Source organism: Aquarana catesbeiana, linkage group LG13, assembly GCF_042186555.1.
Source record: "Aquarana catesbeiana isolate 2022-GZ linkage group LG13, ASM4218655v1, whole genome shotgun sequence".
Lineage (NCBI taxonomy): Eukaryota > Metazoa > Chordata > Amphibia > Anura > Ranidae > Aquarana > Aquarana catesbeiana.
This window is the reverse complement of record NC_133336.1, coordinates 219705526-219721125: the sequence shown is the minus strand read 5'-3', so window position 1 is coordinate 219721125 and position 15600 is coordinate 219705526. Positions and strand designations below refer to the sequence as shown.

The 15600-nt window shown below is 43.6% G+C and overlaps 1 protein-coding gene across 1 annotated transcript in view; it reads left to right on the top strand.

Moving 5' to 3' along the window:
- Positions 1-15600, top strand: part of LOC141116545 (protein S100-A6-like) — a 173505-nt gene that overhangs the window by 138405 nt on the left and 19500 nt on the right. The gene's annotated exons all lie outside the window — the stretch shown is intronic.

Below are 15600 nucleotides of genomic sequence, written 5' to 3'. Positions count from 1 at the left end.
ATGTAAGGAAACATAATAGGAAAAATATAACATAACACATGGAACAAAAATAACAAAAACTTTTTTTGGACTTTCATTCAGTATCGTAGCTGAGAACTGGGTATTCCAGCTTGGGCAAATTGAATTTTAGGAACACAAGTTTTTTCATTAGCTGACCCTGTCTACCAGTTTATCTCGCCAGAAGGTCAGGGAATTGGATCTCAGGGCCATCTTGCCCTTTATCCGTAGGTCACAAAGAGTGGCCAACATTACTTCGGGGCATGAGTCTGTGAGCTCTTTCAGCTGTCTACTTAGTTCAACCTTACACCTCCTGAGCCATTACTTCTGGTACATGTCCCCCAGGCAACACCTCCTTATATGACAGAAAAGCATCTATGTTATTAACCAGATATGACATGAGTGGTACTACTTCAGATATGCTGGCACTTTCTTGGCTCAGTTGTTCCGTGACAGCCTTAAAAGGCTTGAGTACTGCCACAAGCTGAGCAATCATTGCCCAATCCTCCCTAGCAAGTGGTCTTCTAATACCAATGTAATGTTCATTTGACATGGCATGAAGGGCCTTCTGCTGTTTTAGTATGCGTTCCAACATATCCAAAGTTGAATTCCATCTCATGACAACATCGATTTTGAGGCGGTGCTCGTTCAGCCCTGCTTTTTTTTGCTCCTTTCTGAGGATATGGCTATCTTTTACACTACAATGAAAGTGTGCCACAATCTTGCGACATGAGTCAAGTAGTGTGGCCAGCTTTCCAGTTGTGTTTTTCTCAGAAAGCGCATCTTTCACAATGAGATTAAGCAAATGGGCTGAGCAGCGTACACCCACATATTTACCATCCCGCACAGCTTTAAGCATATTTGCACCACCATCTGTAATGACAAAGCCCATCTCTGTCTGAGTACCTGCCTGCTCTCCCAACCACTGTGCCACCATCCTCTTCAGTGATTGCAGAATGTTGTGGGCAGTGTGTTGCTCATCCATGACCTCAGCATGGAGAAGGAAGGAACGGTGCCCTTGCTTGGCTAAGGTGGCTGAGCCTCTTGCCCCAGAACATACTATGTCTTGTGGCACCTTAGGTTGCCACCAATGTGCTGTCAGGGACAAAAAGGCATGCTGGCCACTTGGAGCACTCCTTAAATCTGTAGTGAAGTGCACTGACTGCCCAGCAGCCTTTGCCAGCTCCTCCTTCAACACTCCAACACATGAGCTGTAAAGGGATGGCACTATAGTGCGGCTAAAAGTTGTACGAGAAGGTACTTTGTACCCGGGGGCCAGAGCTTCCATGAGTTGTTTAAAGGGCTCCCCTTCAACCAAATTAAAAGGAGCCCCTCCAACTGCTATGAGCTGCGCTATTAACCGTGTTACTTTACGGGACTGCTGGCGGGACATGACTTTTGCATGAAAGGCACCAACTTGTTCAAGGGTCGCCTGTGTGTATGTGGAATGGCGGGTATGTGACATTTGACTTGATGATGCTGTGACAGAAGTGGTATGATGAATCTGTGCCTTTGCCTGGGTACTACTAATAGCAATAGTCAAAGCTGAACTTCCCCTAGTGGTGCATGGAGGAGAAGCCACACCATGTTCCTCCCTTAGTAGCACAGGTTTGTGGTGAGTGCGCATATGCTGGTTCATGCCTGCATTTGTAAGATGTCCTATCACTTGCCCGCGGCTCACCTCCCAACAGCATAGTTTACATTTGGCTATGCGACCATCACCAATTGCTAGGAAGTAGTTCCATATCTTAGAACGGCGACTAGAAGAGCCACTGGACGCAGGTGCTGAAGATTTCTCTGCTGAGGTTTCAGCAGCCTGCTGTGCTGGGACAACTGGTTGCTTGATAATATCCACCCCTATGCTCCCTGCTGTGGTCTTGACAGGAGGGGGCCTAAAGAGGGAATGGTGGCAATGTCAGGCTTTGGAGGCCTACCCTGAATGGTGGCACTGGTGGCAGAACTTTTACATACAAGGGCAGGAGACTCCAATGTTGAAAGTGTAGAGGATGGAGAGTCCATTAGAGGTGACATTTGTGGTGGCGGTGATGAATACCGTAGGGGTGATTTACTGGTGAAATCTGCAAGTGGACGTCTATTACACTCATGTCCGTAGTCAGGCTGCTGAATGTCTACTTCCCCTGATGTTGGGGGCACATGCAGAGTTCCCTCATTATGAAATCTACCCTCAGAAAAAGCAGCGCTCATAGCAAATGTCGTGTTGGTGGCAAAAGAAGTGGAAGTATTAGTGTTGCTTGTTGTGGCAATGTCAGCATAATTCTCCAAATCTAACACCTCCATTTTTGGCTGTTTGTGTGGATTAAAACCACAAAAACCCTGTGCAGTCATTGCACGGCCTTTGCTGTAGAACTTAGACGTTGTTACAGTTATGGTGGAAGTAGTTGGAACACTGGTGGTTGTGTTTATGGGTATGGGGTTGCTAAACAGCCGGTGCTTAGTAGGTGGCTTACTCTTCTTATTCTGCACACTGGCAGTATTAGCAGCTTCTCCAATTACACTGCTTGTTCTTTTTAGTTTAATAGGTGGGCTGCTCAACTCACTACTCGCACTGCTTTCTCTCCTCCTGATAACAGCTCTGCTGGACATCTGTCCATGGTCAGAAGAAATAACAATACATGTCATATCTACTGCTGGACTGGTGGTGCTGCTGCTGCTTGTGCTGGTACCAAGAGTGCTTTTGCTCAATGTGTGAGAAGTTTGACTCTGAGAAGGCTCCATTATAAAAACACAACCAGAGCCTGTCCTCCTCAATCAAACAACTGTGACACTGTCTGAAACAGTTCCTCCACTTCACACACAGCTGTCTGATGATAGGTGAAGTGCTTGACTGACTACCTAGCCCCACCCTACTACCTTTATGACTGCAATAAGTGTATACAAGACAAAGATGTCATGGAAAAAAAAGAATCCTCCCACTATCTCCCTACAAAACATCAATAACAATAATAATTGACAACTAGTATTGACTACTAGATTAAGACAGAGAGTCTATTCAAGGCAAATAGAAAGGTGCACCTCCCCACACCACAAGACACTCTCTCTATCTGTGGTAAACCCTGCCAGGAGGATTAGCTTTATATAGATCATAGCCCCACCCCCAATGAGAAATGAAAAAAAAGCTGATTGGACAATTCCGATTGGACGTTTTGTTTTGAATATGTTTCATTTCAAATTCGTTTCGAATTCAATTCGAATCAAATTTGAAGCAAATTTCTGAAATGTAGGACATGTTCATGCAATTAAGCAATTCGTACAATTATGAATTCTTCAATCAGGCATGCTGACAACTTCCTTGTTGCGATAACTATAAATTAAATAAGATGTGTGTGTTTTTGCACTGGTACACTGCAAGTCTGAGAAGTTGATGTGACAGATGTATATAACCATCTTCCAAAATTTCAAATTCGAATAGAAAAGATTAGAATATAATAGAAAAACAATAGAATTTAATAGAATAAAATAAAAAGAATATACAACCATATTCTGACATTCGAATTTTGAATAGAATAAATTCGAATTTACATTTATTACATATATTATATATAAAATATTCAGAAATTCGAATGTCATAAGGAATTAATTTGAATAGGAAAGATTGAAATAGAAAATAATAGAAATGAATAGACTAAAAAAAAATAGAAAAGAATAGAATAAAATATAATATATATTATATTTTATTCTATTCTGTTCTATTGTTTTTCTAGTCTATTCTTTTCTATTCAAATCTTTTCTATTCTAATTGATATATTATATTATAATATTTTCTCTGTTCTAATAAACTATTGTTTTTCTATGCTATTCTTTTTTATTCTAATCTTTTCTATTCAAATTTCAAATTCATTCTATATGAAATTTGAATTTCTGAAAATGGTTTTACATTTATATATATATAACCATCTTCTGAAATTCGAAATTCATATAGAATTAATTCAAATTCCATTAGAAAAGATTAGAATAGATTAGAAAAGAATAGAATAGAATATTATATAACCAATTTAGTATAGAATTAGTATCAATAGTATTGAAATTTAGTATAGAATGATTTCATATTAGAATAGAATATAAAATAATAGAAAAACAGAACTGCATAGAATAAAATATAATATATATTATTTTAGTTTCCATTGTTTTGATATTTGTTATTTTCCAATCTATTTTCAAATTCCAATTTATATTATTCGAAATTTGAATTTCAGAAGACGATCATATTCTGTTGTATTTTATTACATTCTATTAAATTCTATTCTATTCTTTACTATTCTTTTATTTTTATTCTATTGTTTTATTATTTTATATTCTATTTTATTGTATTCTTTTTTAGAAATCAATTTATATTTTTCTAATTCTATTCAAATTTGTTTTCGAATTCGAGTCGAATAGATTTCGAATTTGTTTTCAAATCGAATAGATTTCGAATTTGTTTTCGAATTCGATTAGAATTTCGTCCGTGGGTTTTCGATTCAAAACATTTCGGATTCGTTTAAATTCGTTAGTATTGTAATTCGGTATTTCGGATGCATCCGAATGTCCGAATAATGAAAATTTTGTCTGAATTTAGATTCGGAACTAAACAAAATGCACATGTCTAAGTTTGAACCCCTACGGGGTGTGTGCAGCACAAGGTGTCCCAATAGATGGTGAAAGGTGCACTCATCAGATCTACTATTCATATAAGGGAACCCAGACCGAGCTCCAACCGCTGTGTCTTTGTTGGAATTTGCCTGCCTGCATGTGTTTTGCTTGCATTTACAAAGACTTTGTTTTATCAGTCAGCATTGAGGACTGAAAATAGCGCTGCTTTGATGGGTTAATTGCTGTTTCATATAGTACATTCATTCATCCATATTTATATATATATAACATACTATCCAGTACATAAAGCAATATAAACAATGAAATGGTCATTTCAATGGGATCTAGCAGGATGGAGCCCAAGTCCAGTGACCACCGGGGGAGGGGGGGCAAAAAGCAACAATTATGCATGCCAAAAAAATATAAATACTATAACCCTAACACTAATATATTTTACAGTGATAATTTCCAGCTTAGACGGCGGTGATAGACGAGCCTCTATCTAAAGTGCGTTTACACAATACAAGTCCCGGTTCTCATGATTATCAACCATTGCTATCTATAGGCCTTTTTAGCCACTGGTAAGCCCTCTGCTTTTTTTATATATCTTATATATTTTTTATACCTTATATATCCAATATTCTCTATTTACTGGCCATATCATTTTTTGGCATGCATAATGTATATATACATAGTTCTAGGTACCATACGGGTTATCTTTCTCTTTCCCTTTCTTCTTTTTTTGTTTTACAGAATTTTACTATTTCAATATTGGGGATTCTTTGTGTGATTTATTCATACATTACCTTAAAAATCTTCATATTATGTATCTATTTCTATGGAATATATTTTGCAAAATTTGACTTGTTATGCATAAAACTTTTTAACCGCTTGCCGACCGGCTCACACAGATATACGTCGGCAGAATGGCACGGACAGTCATATTAATGTACCTGTACATCACCCTTTAAGACGCGGCATTGTGGGTGGGTCCCATGGACATGATGTCTGAGGGGATACCCGCGATCGTCTCACGGAGAGGAAGAACGGGGAAATGCTGATGTAAACAATCATTTCCCTGTTCTGCCTAGTGACAGGACACTGATCACAGTTCTCTGTAATCGGGAGCAGTGATCAGTGTCGTGTCACACATAGCCCCTCCCCCACAGTTAGAACACACCCCTAGGACACACTTAACCCCTTCAGCGCCCCTCCTGGTTAACCCCTTCGCTGCCAGTCACATTTACACAGTAATCAATGCATTTTTATAGGATTTTTATAGCACTGATCGCTGTATAAATGTGAATGGTCCCAAAATAGCACCAAAAGTGTCCGATGTGTCCGCCATAATGTCGCAGTCACAATAAAAATCACTGATCGCCGCCAAAAAAAAAATTATTAATAAAAATGCCATAAAACTATCCCCTATTTTGTAGACACTATAACTTTTGTGCAAACCAATCAATAAATGCTTATTGTGATTTTTTTTACCAAAAGTATGTAGAAGAATACGTATCGGCCTAAACTGAGGAAAAAAATGTTTTTTTTAATATTTTTTGGGGTATATTTATTATAGAAAAAAGCAAAAAAATTGCTTTTTTTCAAAATTGTCGCTTTTTTTTGTTTATAATGCAAAAAATTAGAAACCGCAGAGGTGATCAAATACCTCCAAAAGAAAGATCTATTTGTGGTGGAAAAAAAGGGATGTCAATTTTGTTTTGGAGTCACGCCGCACACGACTGCGCGATTGTCAGTTAAAGCGACGCAGCGCCAAATCGCAAAAAAGTGCTCTGGTCTTTGGTCAGCCAAATGGTCCAGGGCTGAAGTGGTTAATTTATTAGTTTGTGTAATGTGTGGCTGCGTCCCCATGGGAGGATTGTTACTTCCCCCCTCCCCCGGTGGTCACCGGACTTGGGCTCCATCCTGCTGGATCCCATTGAAATGACCATTTCATTGTTTATATTGTTTTATGCACTGGATAGTATGTTATATATATATATATATACTTATTTGATGTTTTTTCCATGTTTATCAGATCTGTAATCTCCTGAAGAAGCACAATTGTGCGAAACATGTAGAGGGGAAAATCCTCCTGTGACCTCCCACTGCGACTCAACTACTCCATGCACTTTATTCCTCTTGGATGCCGCTACTGGTTATACCGGATCTTATTTCTCATCCCACTGGATTAGATTATAATATTTGGAGGTGTTATTGGAGTCCCCGGGGTCATGTATTCTATGTCATCATTAGTATGATGTCTGTTCTTTTTATGTTTTCTACAATTTACCTTTTTAACTTTATCCAATTAAAAATTCTAATATTTTTGTATCCTACGTGTGTGCCTACAAAGTCCATTTTTTGGAATTTCTTAGTCTTTTCCAATGTTGATAAGTGGTTAGCACTTCTACCTGGCAGCACTCGGGGTCATCACTTCAAATCCCAACCAGGGGGCACTACCTGCCTGGAGTTTGCATGTTCTCCCTGTGCCTGTGTGGGTTTCCTCCCATACTGCAAAGACACGCTGGGAGGTTAATTAGCCCCAATGTATGTATTAATATGAGTTAGGGACCTTAGACTGTAAGCTCCTTGAGGGCAGTGACTGGTGTGAATGTACTATATACTGTATATATATATATATACCGTATTTATCGGCGTATAACACGCACCCCAATTTAGGAGGGAATTTTGAGGAAAAAAAAAACTTTTAGGGGGGAAGTTGAAGGGAAAAAAACTTACATTTAAATGCCCATCATTGCAGCCTTGCCCCAGTGCAGCCTTGCAGCACGCTGAGCTTCAAAATCGCCGACCGCAATTTGAAAATGGCGCAGCCGGCGCCAAAATACACGGAGTCGGTCCTCGGCTCTTCTCGGCGGCTCTCGTTCACTTTCGGCTCCACTCGGGATGGGCGTGACTGTGAGCGGAGCTATCCGAACCTAGCCGAGTACACTCGGCTAGATTCGGGTGGCGCTCGAGTGAAGCCGAAAGTGGCCGAGAAGAGCCGAGGACCGGCTCTGTGTATTTCAGCGCCGGCGGCGCCATTTTCAAATCGTGGTCCGCAATTTTTTTTAGATCTGACAACTCAGGATTGCAGGGGATCGGCGAATAACACGTACCCGCGATTTTCCCCTGATTTTAAGGGGAAAAAAGTGCGTGTTATACGCCGATAAATACGGTATATATATATACCACTTTATTAGGTACACCTGTTCAATTGCTTGGTAGCAAATATTGCTAATCAGCCAATCACATGGCAGCAATTCAATGCATTTAGGTATCTAGATGTGGTGAAGACGACTTGCTGAGGACCGAACATCAGAATGGTGAAGAAAGGGGATCTCGGTGACTTTGAACGTGGCATAGTTGTTGGTGGCAGACGGGCTGGTCTGAGTATTTCTGGGATTTTCACACACAACTATCTCTCAGGATTACAGAGAATGGTGGGAAAAAGAGAAAATATCCAGTGAGTGGCAGTTGTGTGGAGGAAAATGTCTTGTTGAGGTCAGAGGAGAATGGGCAGACTGATTCCAGATGATAGAAAGACAACAGTAACTCAAATAACCAACCAAGGTATGCAGAATACCATCTCTGACCGCACAACACATCTGACCTTGAAGCAGATGGGCTACAGCAGCAGACGAGCACACCATGTGCCACTCCCATCAGCTAAGAACAGGAACTGAGGCTACAATTGGCACAGGATCACCAAAATTGGACAATAAAAGATTGGAAAAACGTTGCCTGGTCTGATGAGTCTGGATTTCAGCTCCGACATTCAGATGGTGGGGTCAGAATTTGGCGCATGGATCCATCCTGCCTTGTATCACCGGTTCAGGCTGGTGGTGGGGGTGTAATGGTGTGGGGGATGGGGTATCACCAGTTCAGGCTGGTGGTGGGGGTGTAATGGTGTGGGGGATGGGATATCACCGGTTCAGGCTGGTGGTGGGGGTGTAATGGTGTGGGGGATGGGATATCACCGGTTCAGGCTGGTGGTGGGGGTGTAATGGTGTGGGGGATGGGGTATCACCGGTTCAGGCTGGTGGTGGGGGTGTAAAGGTGTGGGGGATGGGATATCACTGGTTCAGGCTGGTGGTGGGGGTGTAATGGTGTGGGGGATGGGGTATCACCGGTTCAGGCTGGTGGAGGGGGTGTAATGGTGTGGGGGATGGGATATCACTGGTTCAGGTTGGTGGAGGGGGTGTAATGGTGTGGGGGATGGGGTATCACCGGTTCAGGTTGGTGGTGGGGGTGTAATGGTGTGGGGGATGAGATATCACTGGTTCAGGCTGGTGGAGGGGGTGTAATGGTGTGGGGGATGGGATATCACCGGTTCAGGCTGGTGGAGGGGGTGTAATGGTGTGGGGGATGGGGTATCACCGGTTCAGGCTGGTGGAGGGGGTGTAATGGTGTGGGGGATGGGGTATCACCGGTTCAGGCTGGTGGTGGGGGTGTAATGGTGTGGGGGATGGGGTATCACCAGTTCAGGCTGGTGGTGGGGGTGTAATGGTGTGGGGGATGGGATATCACCGGTTCAGGCTGGTGGTGGGGGTGTAATGGTGTGGGGGATGGGATATCACCGGTTCAGGCTGGTGGTGGGGGTGTAATGGTGTGGGGGATGGGGTATCACCGGTTCAGGCTGGTGGTGGGGGTGTAAAGGTGTGGGGGATGGGATATCACTGGTTCAGGCTGGTGGTGGGGGTGTAATGGTGTGGGGGATGGGGTATCACCGGTTCAGGCTGGTGGAGGGGGTGTAATGGTGTGGGGGATGGGATATCACTGGTTCAGGTTGGTGGAGGGGGTGTAATGGTGTGGGGGATGGGGTATCACCGGTTCAGGTTGGTGGTGGGGGTGTAATGGTGTGGGGGATGAGATATCACTGGTTCAGGCTGGTGGAGGGGGTGTAATGGTGTGGGGGATGGGATATCACCGGTTCAGGCTGGTGGAGGGGGTGTAATGGTGTGGGGGATGGGGTATCACCGGTTCAGGCTGGTGGAGGGGGTGTAATGGTGTGGGGGATGGGGTATCACCGGTTCAGGCTGGTGGTGGGGGTGTAATGGTGTGGGGGATGAGATATCACTGGTTCAGGCTGGTGGAGGGGGTGTAATGGTGTGGGGGATGGGATATCACCGGTTCAGGCTGGTGGAGGGGGTGTAATGGTGTGGGGGATGGGGTATCACCGGTTCAGGCTGGTGGAGGGGGTGTAATGGTGTGGGGGATGGGGTATCACCGGTTCAGGCTGGTGGAGGGGGTGTAATGGTGTGGGGGATGGGGTATCACCGGTTCAGGCTGGTGGTGGGGGTGTAATGGTGTGGGGGATGGGGTACCTGAGTATTGTTGCTGACCATGTCTATCCCTTTATGACTACAGTGTCCCCATCTTCTGATGGCTCCTTCCAGCAGGATAATGCACCATGTCACAAAGATCCAATCATCTCACCACTGGACAATGAGGTCACTGTCTTCCATTGGCCTCCACAATCACCACATCTCATCCAATAGAGCGCCTTTGGGATGTGGTGGAATGGGAGATTTGCATCATGGATGTGCAGCCGACAAATCTGCAGCAACTGTGTGATGTTATCAGGTCACTGTGGAGCAAAATCTCTGAGGAATGTTTCCAACACCTTGTTGTATCTATGCCACCAAGAATGAAGGCAAAAGGGGGTCCAACCCGCTACTAGCAAGGAGGACCTAATCTGATCCTCATCATCATCATACATCAGAGATAATAATTGTGAAGTGGAAGGAAAATGATAAATGACACAAATAAATATGTGAAAAGTGTGGGGGGGCATTTGTATTCAGCCCCCTTTACTCTGATACCCCTAACTAAAATCTAGGGGAACCAATCGCCTTCAGAAGTCACCTAATTAGTAAATGGAGTCCACCTGTGTGTCATTTGATCTCAGTATAAATACAGCTGTTCTGTGAAGCCCTCTGAGATTTCTTAGAGAACCTTAGTGAACAAACAGCATCATGAAGGCCAAGGAACACACCAGACAGGTCAGGGATAAAGTTGTGGAGAAGTATAAAACAGGGTTAGGTTATAAAGGAATATCCCAAGCTTTGAACATCTCATGAAGACATGGCCGTCCACCTAAACTGACCGGACGGGCAAGGAGAACATTCATCAGAGAAGAGCCAAGAGGTCCATGGTAACTCTGGAGGAGCTGCAGAGATCCACAGCTGAGGTGAGAGAATCTGTCCACAGGACAACTATTAGTCGTGTTCTCCACAAATCTGACCTTTATGGAGTGACAAGAAGAAAGCCATTGTTCACACAGGGGTAACCTGTCAGAAGACTTAGCCACCTGACAAGTCGTGCTCCATTCTATACAATGGAACCGTTCTAATAGGAGCAACTCAAGTCAAACTCAACTCAAAGGTTCCTGTACTACTTTGGGGTAACTTCAGAGCAGCTTGCATTGACTTCTATACTGTACGGGGTGGTTTCAGAGTGGGGCGACTTTGAAGCCCCCTGTCTGAACCGGCTCTAAAGGGACAAGGACTCCAGAATAATTAAATAAAAAGTAATATCTTTTAACTCTACTCCAGATACTGCATGTAGTTACTTTCTAAAGCAAGTCACACACAATCAACAGCCAAATTGGTGATTGGGGAACCCTCTGAAAAGTCTTTTTGCTGATACCTGACATTCAAAAATCATTATCTAAAAAATATATTGAGGGTTGCATAGTGCTGACTAATTCTAAAGAGGACCACATCATCTTGATACACAAACTACAAAGATGAAAAAAACAGACATGCAGAATTTTTACCACGAAAGCCTCCAATTTCCAATCTAATTACACTTTATTTCCTGTGGGATACTCTTCTAGAATGGAATTTCAGTGTAATGTAGGCAGGAACCGGGAAGAGATGGGAAAACGATGGTTGATTAAATCTAAGTCTTTCTTCTCTAGGAGCAGAAAGATGCCATCTCTGTGGACAGGATCCTGAAGGAGCTGGATGAGAATGGAGATGGGGAGGTGGACTTCCAGGAGTTTGTCATCTTGGTGGCCTCTTTGACCTTGGCCTGAAACATCTTCTTCTGTGAGAGCAGCTGAGGCACTCCGACTGTTCAATCCACCGCCATGGAGGAGACCCTTGTACAAAGACTGACGTCTCAATAAACTAGAAATTTATCCTTTAAATGCTTCTGTGTTTCTGTTTTCTGTATCAATATATCTATAGAAAACCAATGACCATAATCCAATACCAAGTGTCCGGGTGCCATTGTTCTGGGACCCCCGGGTGTCATTGTTCTGGACCCCCAAATGTCAGTGTGTCATTGTTCTGGGACCCCATGTCTCAGAGTGTCATTGTTCTGGGGCCCCAACAGTCAGGGTGTCATTGTTCTGGGACCCCCCAAGTGTCAGGGTGTCATTGTTCTGGGGCCTCAAAGAGTAAGGGTGTCATTGTTGTGGGACCCCCCAAGTTTCAGTTTGTCTTTGTTCTGGGGCCCCCAAGTGTCTGCTTGTCATTGTTCTGGGACCCCCCAAGTGTCATGGTGTCATTGTATTCTGACCCCCCAAGTGTCAGGTTGTCGTTGTTCTGGGTCCCCCAAGTGTCAGGGTGTCTTTTTTTGGGGCCCCCAAGTGTCAGGGTGTCATTGTTCTTTGACCCCCAAGTGTCATGGTATCATTGTTCTGGGACCCCCAAGTGTCAGGGTGTCATTGTTCTGGGACCCCCAAGTGTCAAGGGGTCATTGATCTGGGGCCCCCAAGTGTCAGGGTGTCTTTTTTTTGGGCCCCCAAGTGTCAGGGTGTCATTGTCCTGGGACCCCCCAAGTGTCAGGGTCTCATTGTTCTGGGACCCCCAAGTGTCAAGGGGTCATTGATCTGGGGCCCCCAAGCGTCAGGGTGTCTTTTTTTGGGCCCCCAAGTGTCAGGGTGTCATTGTCCTGGGACCCCCCAAGTGTCAGGGTGTCATTGTTCTGGGACCCCCCAAGTGTCAGGGTGTCTATGTTCTGGGACCCCCCAAGTGTCAGGGTGTCATTGTTCTGGGACCCCCCAAGTGTCAGGGTGCCCTTATTCTGGGGTCCCCAAGTGTCTGGGTGTCATTGTTCTGGGACCCAAAGTGTCAGGGTGTCATTGTTCTTCGGCCCCCAAGTGTCAGGTTGTCATTTTTCTGGGACCCCCAAGTATCAGGGTGTCATTCTTCTGGGACCCCAAGCGACAGGGTATCATTGTTCTGGGGCCCCCAAGTGTCTGGGTCTCTTTGATTTGGTAATGTAGCTGAATATTAGGTAGGATATCGGTGAATGACAGTTGGACAAAGAACTTTGGTATGGGAGATTTATTCCATCTTTCTGGCCAGAAAAGAATGGACACTCCTGACCCGACTAATGTCTACACATCAAGAGTTCCAGATACAGTGAATACAGTGTAGATATAATTTTCAGCATATTACGTCACAAGCGAACAGACGGTACACTTCTTTATACCAGACATTCTAACCTTTTAAAAATCAACCTATGCATCCTAACCCAGACAAGTTCTGCAAAATATATATATTTTTAGCTTTTTTACTAAACTTTCGTTTCTCTGCAGTATGCTCTTGCGGTTCCTTCATCTGTCTTAAATGATGTCAGCAAGCAAGCTTTTTGCACAGAAAGAGGAATGTAGCAAATTCCTCTGATGAGGAAGTCACAAATAGCTTCAACATGGAATACAAGAAATATGATTCTTAGCTGAAATTCTAAATCAGTCTTACTACACACATATCTATGGCCATATAAACTGACCCCCGTTCCTACTTCATTCCCCCCTTTGATCATAATCATAGCGATTAATATGAGCGAGATTAAGCATCACTAAATAGCATACAGTTCTTCTTTCTAATGGATCAGAGCCTAATGTGACTGAGATTTTTATTTAGTCCTGGGGGGTTAATGGCTGGTATTTCCACATAATATGGGTCGCAGCCTTTCTTTCTACGGTGGCTTCAATGAAACTCTGGATCATTCTAGTCCCAAGGGGAATCAGACAGGGCAGCAGCAGACATGCTACAAGTATTACTACAACGATCCCCAATATAGCCTTTACCCCATATACACTGGGGAAACCCCAATCTCCGAACCAGCTACCAGCATTGAGACCATCCCATCTCTGGACTGGCACATGAGCTAACTTTTTCATTCTACCAGTGATTTCTTCAACTACTTTTCCTGTGTTGTCCACTTCTAAGCAACAATTACTCAGATTAAATTTTCCACAGACACCACCCTCAGTATCTAACAGATAGTCTAAGGCAAGTCTATTCTGATACACATGAGCACATAAATTAGTTCCTTGTTTAGCAAGCAAATTTAAGGCAGCAGCAGTTTCGTTCGTAATTTTTTCTAATACAGCCTGTAACCTTATAATTCGATTAAGCATATAAATTGGTGTTCTATAACCGTAGCCACCATCTTCGGCCCATGTAGCTGGACCATAATACTGGACGATACGTTCTGGGGGCCACTCATTATCTTTCCAGTTTCCTATCTTTAGGTTAGATGACCTCCGCTTCCTCTTTGAACCTATGTACACAGGGACTCCCAGCTCTTCCCTATTCCCCAGTGGAAGAAGGAAAAATTAGGGTTTTAATGTGCCTAAGACAGAGGCTCCTGACCAGTCTTGGGGGAGCTCTGAATAGGCTTTATTCCCACAAATCCAGTAAAAGTTTTCTAGGGCCTTCCAGTTAGATTCTTTGGTGAGATTTTCCCATAGCCCTTTTAGATGAGTAATATTGGTAAAATTGTGTGGGTCAGGCATGGATACATTTGTATCACTCCACTAGGATGTATTTTTAGAAGTGTTGTTATAAAACTGTTGTCCTAAACAGGCCATTTCTCCTACATGTGTTCTATACTGAGGACCCGACCTGGCTATACAATATTTCCCAATTATTGATGTTTTCAGGTGCCATTCTGACCTTATTCACTCAGGGGGCTGCTCAGAGGTGGCACTGAATGGCACATCATAATCTTTTTCCCTGGCTTCCCAAGGCCATTGGTCTCCCATGTTAGTTCCTCCACACACATAGCAATCTGTCACTTGTTAATTATCAGCCACACTTTCTGCCAGTTCAGTGAACAGGTTCTTTGTTCTAGGGGGTATTTCCATACCAGTGGCTAGTTCTTCATATAGGGAATGGAATAGCTGATGATTAGTACTCTTTGTATGTTCAGTCTCCAATGAGACATACACAATTGTACCGGGGTCTGATCCTTTACCATGAATATGAACTCCAAATTTATTTCCCCATTGTGTTAAAAACCGGGCAGGGTTATGTATGGTGAAATTCATAGGGGTGCAACTCCCCACTGTGCAGCTGGATGAACCAGCTAAAGATTGTAGAATGGCATCCTGATTTTTCATTCCCCATGTTCCCCAAGCAGCACACCTCCAATTGGGGCAGTAGTTTCATTCCTCATTTGCACAGCTAGGTCCCAGTTTCCCTGAACAGATGTACCTATCATTTTTCAAATACTCTCTCTCCCATCCCAATCCTCCACACCCTCCCCTTGGGAAGTGGTTGAGGTTGATGGCAGAACACACATCAAACATCAGGTTTGCTGCAGTGCTGGGGTTAGTGATCAGTGTACGGTTTATCAGCTTACCGGTGGAACTAAAGCTCCGAACGGTTAGCCAGGTTTTATAGGGTGCATAAGTGGGGTCATAACAGGTTATCTGATTTTCAACGGAGCACATTGAATAGGTAGTCCCATTATGTATGCAAGTACCAGTTTCTGTGCCCTTGCATTGATAATGGGAGTGCCACAGTAACATCTTGGTAGCTATGGATCCTACTCTGGTGGTCTTTATACAAGGGTCACATGAGTTACTCTCCCCCTCTTTTAGCCCGGTCAGTATCACTATTATGACTATCAACAGTCTCATTATAAAGATTTTAGTAAACATTACACCGATGAATATCCTCAGGCTTCAGCTTGTGCGTAGACCAACCAGTGTCCGGGGTGTGGTTGGAGCAGAGCTTAGTAGATATCCTTTATCTTCTGCCGTGCGTT